The sequence below is a fragment of the Schizosaccharomyces octosporus genome (assembly GCF_000150505.1).
Source record: "Schizosaccharomyces octosporus yFS286 unplaced genomic scaffold supercont6.4, whole genome shotgun sequence".
NCBI lineage: Eukaryota > Fungi > Ascomycota > Schizosaccharomycetes > Schizosaccharomycetales > Schizosaccharomycetaceae > Schizosaccharomyces > Schizosaccharomyces octosporus.
The window spans coordinates 1-7,237 of NW_013185622.1; the positions used below are offsets into that span (position 1 = coordinate 1).

The following is a 7,237-nucleotide window of genomic DNA, read 5'->3' on the forward strand; positions in this document are numbered from 1 at the left end:
ACTTCTTACATCAAGGAAATAGCTAAAGCTGATCAGCAATGTTGGGTTATAATCGTATAATCGGCACCTCTAGTCTAGAAAGTTATTAATTGCTAAATATGGAGTTGGGTGGGCCTGCCTTAAAGAAGAAAACCATTCCATAGAATAATACTTGCATTGATATAAGATAGCCAACCGTTGTAAAGCCGACCAATTCCACTTTTTAGTGTCCTCAGCATCCATTTTGAAACTCGACTCGTACTAAATCTCAAATCTGTAGGTAATCCCTGAACGAAAATTCATCGTCATCCTACCAGCTTGCTCATAACGATGTTCAATTTGCAATTTGAGTCAGGTTCAGCGCCTTACAAAATAATGGATGGTACTAATAAATAATAGAAGTCACTCAAACTAATGCATATGCTGAGAACGGTTTTTTGAACGTAATTCTCCAACAACCTTGGTATACTAAATAAATTGTGTGTCCCTTTACATCAAAGGAAATTATGCAGGTAGAGGGAGAGTTGTTATTGTATTTACATGCCGCTTCATACACAAAGATAGATGCAGAGGAAATGCTTTGAATCTAAAACTACGAGAAGCGATCTTAGAAATTTGTTCTATATCGCAGAGAGAGAAAGAAATTCTGAACTTCTTCTCTCTCTCTCTCTTTTTTTTTTTATTTACAGAATGATACACTTTGCTATCCTTTCTTTCCTAACCATGATTCAATTGGAAGAAAAAAAAAGACCAAAAAACCCAAAAAGAAAATCTTGAATCGTCGCTGCACCATATCGTTTTGAGAACCTTTTCTGTATGTTCTTCGTTAACTACCTAGGGTTACTACTCGGGTTACGACAAAAACACTGAGTTCTAGCAATTCTGCGATGAGTAGCACGATAACTAATGGTCGGGATTGAGTCATTGACTGTATTTTTTATTTTATATAACTTTGGAAGTTGGTGTGATTATGATATGACTTTCAGTATGAGTTGGATCGATGAATAAATACACATAAGAAGATCCTTATTTGCTTATTTGATTGAAAGGAGGGGGCGGCTCCATTGGGAATTACCTTTCAATAAGGACATGAAATACATTCGTCACCATTTATTTTAAACAGAAAATAAAGTCAATGCATTATAGAGACGGATCTGCCGTTTTATCCATGTTACATCATGACTTATCGTTGGTATTTTTTTTTCAATCATGACATCAAACATCACCAACAATGTTCGCTTGAAAGATCAGTTAATATTTCATTGTGAATGACTAATGTTACACCGTCCATACTGATGCGAGCTTTAATAATGATGCTATTGTTTCTGAATTGACGCCCTGGTGTGTTATACTATGCTATAATACATTCGCTTATTCTTCACCCATACTATTTTACGTAATAACATCGGTTGCGATTACTGTAAGAAATGAAACGGTACAAGCGAGTATTGTTTCGAAAAGTGTGCCAAATTAACTTTTGTTCAAAATCAAATTTATTATTATATTTTATAGAATAATTCTTATACTTTTACCCTTGAGTAAGTTAGCGTTCATACTGCCTTGTATGTTTACTAATAAAGCTAACGGGGCCACCCTTTTCTCCTCTGGTAGGTGTACATAAGTAGCCGTTGCGGCCAATAATGACAGCCAAAGCAGAGTGAAAGTGATCAGTAGACAAAATGTACGGAATATAAAAAGGTGAAATTGGATGATGGAAGACAAAAGATAGAAACTATAAAAGAGCATATGACATGTGCTTTTCATACTGTTCATACTGTTTTCCTTTTAGATATGTATTATTTGCATGAGAGATCATCCAAGTCGCAATGGTGTAGTTGGGAGCATGACAGACTGAAGATCTGTTGGTCACCGGTTCGATCCCGGTTTGTGACAAATTTTTTCCTTTTTTTCATCGTCGTATCCTTTTGAACTGAACCGGACTTGGGTTGGTTCATGCTTCCATTGTATCGTTGTTATTGACGACAATTAGGTCAGGTGGACGAAAGGGTGACTCGACTTTGGGTCAAATGCAAATCAACAATCAACAATCGAAAAGAGAAAGACATACTGAAAAGAAGTGAAGGAGGGCTGTGAACCAGGATGCCAATGTAATTCGTTCAAAGTGATTGAGACTTTACAACCAAAATAACCAGCCATTCATTTTGACATTGAAGATGTCTTTGTCTTGCCAGAGACTATCAACCAAAATGTTTGATGTAATTCTAATTCTATTTTATTTTCTTTTCTTTTAAAATTTTTTCCTAGCTTCGTGTAACACAATGAATTAGCATAAAAATTCTGACAAGGAAAAAGATCTTTCTCCGTCAGGGGGAATCGAACCCCCGCCGCATCGGTGAGAGCGATGAATCCTAGCCACTGGACCATGACGGATTTCTTAATCCTTGAAACGTTGAATTTAACTACCAGCTATTATTAGCTATTCTTCGTTATGTTATCGAATAATGGCTGGTTAAGTTGGGTGGTAGTGCAGTACCGGGCGGAGCTTTGACAAGAGAGGCAGAGCAATAAACAATAAGCAGTAAGCAATAAGAATATAAACATATAGACATATAAACATAGTAGACTACGAGAAGGAGTCACGAAATACGGAACAAAGCGTGTACATAACCCCAGCTGAATTGTAAACTAAAGATTACGTTTGTTACTTGCTTTATTTTTTTACTTTTATTTTTTTTTTATTTCCTTCACATAAAAAATTTAGTAGTAAATTGGACACTGGCTTTTCGTGAATGTAAATAAATTAGGCAATAACTTTGATCGATACAAAAGCATCGTGATCTAGAATATGGTATCGTCTGTTCCAGCAATCATTACAATAGCGATGAGAATACAAACAAGTTATAGAGGCATGAGCTTCAACCAAATGTCTAGGGAAAGAGAATATATGGAACAGAACAAAGAGAAGTTGTTTTTTGAGAATACAGGATAAGAGAAGATAGGATAGGATAAAATAGGAGAAAGAGAATTTCATTTTGAGCAAGGAAATAAATAAGCAATTGATAAAGAAAAAGAGAAAATAAAGAAAAGAGAAAATAAAGAAAAGAGAAAGGAAAAAAGAAAAAAGAAAAAATATTTGACCAGTGAGGGATTCGAACCCTCGCATCTTTCGATATAGCAAGACTTCAACAGTCCAAGTTTTCACTTGAGTGCTACGCCATAGACCGCTCGGCCAACTGGCCATTCGATGACTCTTTCTATTCTATAATCTATCTCAATCCCTTCGTAACTTCGACCCACTTCTTTTCCTCTTTTTTCTTATTCTTTTCGCTTTCGTGTTCGACCATCCATCACCATGAACAAGCTGATTAAGCTGGTTGGCGGATGGGTAAAGTATACATATAGATGTTGCATCGTGTTGTGTAACCCATCCTCTCCGTATTCATCCCTTTCATTTCATACATTCTAGTCTATTGTTACAATATATTATACATCTATCTAACTAACTAACTAACTAACCAACTATTTATCTGGAATTTCATATTGATATTTACGCCGGTCATTGCTACTTTTCGAACGAGAAAAAAAGAAAAGAAAAAGTAAAAAAAATAAAAAAAAAACCAATGTGAAGCAATGTGAAGCAAGATATTAGTATGATCAAGATTTATGATATTGATATATCGAGAAAACTTTTATCAAACATGACTTTTATATCATCATTAATATCATCAAAAGATTGCACAGATGGTATTATCATAACGAGTCCCGGGTAGCTCAATCGGTTTAGAGCGTCTGACTCTTATGAAAGGTCATCAGAAGGTTGCGAGTTCGAGTCTCGCCTTGGGAGTTCTTTTTTTGCTGTAGCTATCTTCTTAGCTTTTTTCTATTTTCAAGTCATATGTAAGTAAGTTTTGTTTCTTATTTGCTGTATTGTTCATGCTGAGGTTGTAAGCCAGTGACTGAATATTTAAATTTTAAAAATATATCGATATATTATTTATAAAATGATAATTAACAACTAGTTCCAAAATCTGCTGTATTAGCCAGAGTGAATACCTAGTATTCTTCTGCGATACTATCATCGATTTAATTTTTATCTTTAATTCGTGTCCCTAAATAACTATCGTAAAACAACCCAATAAGCTCAAATGTAAAAAAGCCATTGGAGCTAAAAGACCTCTGCGTTTTTCTACTGCTTCATAAAAGTCGTCTTTTAATATTTTTGTTTCAAGCGGTTAAATAAGTATCAGTTTTTACTATGTGTGGACCGATAATTAGTATGGTTGATTGACAAGCGAAGAAAAAAACAAAAAAAGTGATTGAAAGGAAGCAAACTGGTACACATTACATGCCATATAAAATTTGACCGTACCGTTGCTATCAGCAACAGGGATTTCAAATATTTATTTATTTTTATTGTGTAAAGCTGCTACGAAGCTTCCTTTTTGCAGTATTGATCACGAAAAACGTTCTTAACTAGAGGATATTACTTTACCTTCTTTATTTAGGCTAAGATGATCGGGCCTTCAGGCAATCAATATTATAGAACGACCCGCTTTCATTAATGTGCAGATGTATTTGATATGCAATTGTCAATCTCAGAATACATTTCTATTATTCTTTAATTTAATTTAATTTTATTTTTTCCCATATTTAATAGGGATGAAAGAAGGTAATTTTTAAAATGTGAATTTATTCGGACTATTAGTGTAGCTATTAAAAAAAGAATTTGCTGCATGCAAAAAAGGAAGCCTTATCTTGTTTGAAGTTCAACCATTATTTACTTCGTAAGTATCAATTCGTAGATTAAAAAAAATCCAATTCATTTGTAAATAAGGAATTAGCTCCGTTTTGTTTTTTTTTCAATGACTTTCAATCAAGGCTATTTTTCTGTTATATTAAGTTCCGGAAGCCATATGAAATGAAGTTGATAAAGCTAATAAAACATTTCACACAAAGGAATAACCACCGGAACCGGAGACGAGAAAATTAAACGTAAATATATAGCAGGTTTAACGCAATTTACATTTGCTAAATTTTCATGTTTATTGTTTTGTTTGGAAGGAGATTCGTTTTTTCTTGTGAAAGGAAAATCTAATATGAAAATTTTTTTTTTGTTTTTGGTTACTGGGAAGGAGCAAGGAGCAAGGAAAAAGCATAAAAGATTAGCAATAGCGATCAGCACGTAGTCTAAGCTTTCTTCATGCATGGTCCCTCTCGCTCTACTGGGAAGCAAAAAAAAAGCATCTTCATCCTCATATACGCTACACAAGCAGTGAAAATGTATGATGTACAATGTTCTTAGCTAAAAAGTCAAGCTGCACTTATTTGAATCTTCACCGCACTTGAAAGACTATAAATGATTTTTTCCACTTTTAGTTCGTGAACAAGATTTAAATTACAAACTCAAAAACGTGCTGATGTCTCCATAACATCTGAAATCTTTTAAAGCAATTGCTCTAAGAAGCATAATAGCTAGCCTTCATGAACTATGAGTGAAAGAAGTAGGTACATCATCATCGCGTAAATTTGAGAAAATCGCGGATTGTATTTTATATTCTCAAGCAGTAGTACATCTCCCTTTCGCTGATGCGATTTTTCTATACATTTCTTTTGTAATTGGTAACCATTGAACTGCAGAACCATAGCGGCGTTTAGTAAATAAAGCGGTTTCTATAGTTCTTGCGGTTTTTACCTCGGATGTATTGATGTGTATTTAAAGAACGAACACATCGTAATTGGAAGGGTATTACTTAATTGTATAGATTGGAAGTCTGGAAAAAATACGAATACACTCATAGACAAAAAAATAGTAGTTTTATCCTTACCAGAGGTAGTGGTATTGGTTATTTTAGAAAACATAATTGTCTAATGTCGCGGCGCTAGTACGTCTGATTGAAAATCCCCCACATGACTTAAAATGATCGATCAGTGATCGATGCTCGTGAGATGCTTCATTTGTTACATGCAAACTATATGATTGATATATATATTATGAATAATACAAACTGGAGAATAATTTGTCGATTGATCAGGCATAAATGCATTACTAATGCCGAACTGATGATAATTCCTTGATCGAATTATTAGTTTAAATTACCTTGGTAAGTTATGAATTTACATCTAAAGAAAGCATTAATTGAAGCTTCTTCATTTTAGTTTAAAGTTCTCTCAGTGCAGCTTTAAACAGCACCTGTATAAACAAGTCATACTGAGAGCAGTTATGTAGATGTATTAATGTAACTCAAATCCTCCCACGAACAATTCGAATTTAATAAATTTCATTAGCTGATATAGAGCTCTAAAAGTTGATCGCAATCATTTTCAGACCATGCATTCTGCTACATATGTTCAAATGTAACAGAAAGTTAAAAGAAGTTGAACAAACGCTATTTCTGAGTGCTTATCCAGAGATTATCCGTCTTCATATCTTCGGCCGTCTTTATGCAGTGTTTGAATTCAAGTTCTCGTTGTTATTTGAGAGAACTTAGAACTCAGTAACATTACATACTAAGTAAGACCTGGGAAAACATGTCAACAACGGACTCGTATTTTTTTGTTGGTGAATAAAGACGGGATCGTAAAAGATGACTCACTATGGACGTCTAGAGGTTGTAATAAATTGTTCGGAAGCAGATAGGACTATAACATAACATCTATGCATGTCATTTGACTTATACTTTATCTTCGACAATAAAGAAAATAGCAAGGTTCAAAAAAAAATTTTCTAAGTACGATTGAGCAATTAAAAAGAACTACTAGAAGAGCAGCTCATATAAATGCAAAAATGTTAGATATTTGAGAGTTTGGCCGGTAGCCGGCTAGCTTAGTTTAATTAATCTAATAACTTCTAATCGAAGAAATGAACGCTATTTTTGCTGGAAAAACGTCTCCTAACAGCTAACGAAAAGTCCGTTAATCAACAATGTTTTCTTTAACGTCAGTAAACGTGTAGTTTCGTTTTCATCCAACAATGCGTAAAGATAACTAAACAAGCTTTCCCAACACAAATTGTCGCATCATATCTTCGAGGCCGGCAGTGTTAATTTCAACAATCTGCTTCTAAAAGCAAGGCTTCTTCTTACTTTTGTTTACTACTGCGGAGCATGCATGAAAATTAAGATTCCTAATTATCCCGTCGTCGCCTACCATAGAAATCGCGCAAAATAAAAAAGAACGAAGCAAGGAGGTATGACCGTATAATTGTATGAGTTTTATTTAATTTATATACACAATGACTATTTTATATAGTAATTCTTCAAGATATTTAACACTCAAGGATATTTTATGCCTGACTAAC

The 7,237-nt window shown here is 34.1% G+C and overlaps 4 non-coding genes across 4 annotated transcripts; 2 read left to right on the top strand and 2 right to left on the bottom strand.

The window, feature by feature from the left end:
* The first annotated feature begins 1,799 nt into the window (after positions 1-1,799).
* On the top strand, positions 1,800-1,872 carry SOCG_16440. Its single transcript has one exon. It is a non-coding gene; the product is annotated as a tRNA-Phe (tRNA).
* Positions 1,873-2,298: 426 nt separating this feature from the next.
* SOCG_16441 lies at positions 2,299-2,370 on the bottom strand. Its single transcript has one exon. It is a non-coding gene; the product is annotated as a tRNA-Glu (tRNA).
* A 704-nt stretch (positions 2,371-3,074) lies between these two features.
* Positions 3,075-3,179, bottom strand: SOCG_16442. Its single transcript has one exon. It is a non-coding gene; the product is annotated as a tRNA-Leu (tRNA).
* A 521-nt stretch (positions 3,180-3,700) lies between these two features.
* On the top strand, positions 3,701-3,784 carry SOCG_16443. Its single transcript has one exon. It is a non-coding gene; the product is annotated as a tRNA-Lys (tRNA).
* Positions 3,785-7,237: the final 3,453 nt, after the last annotated feature.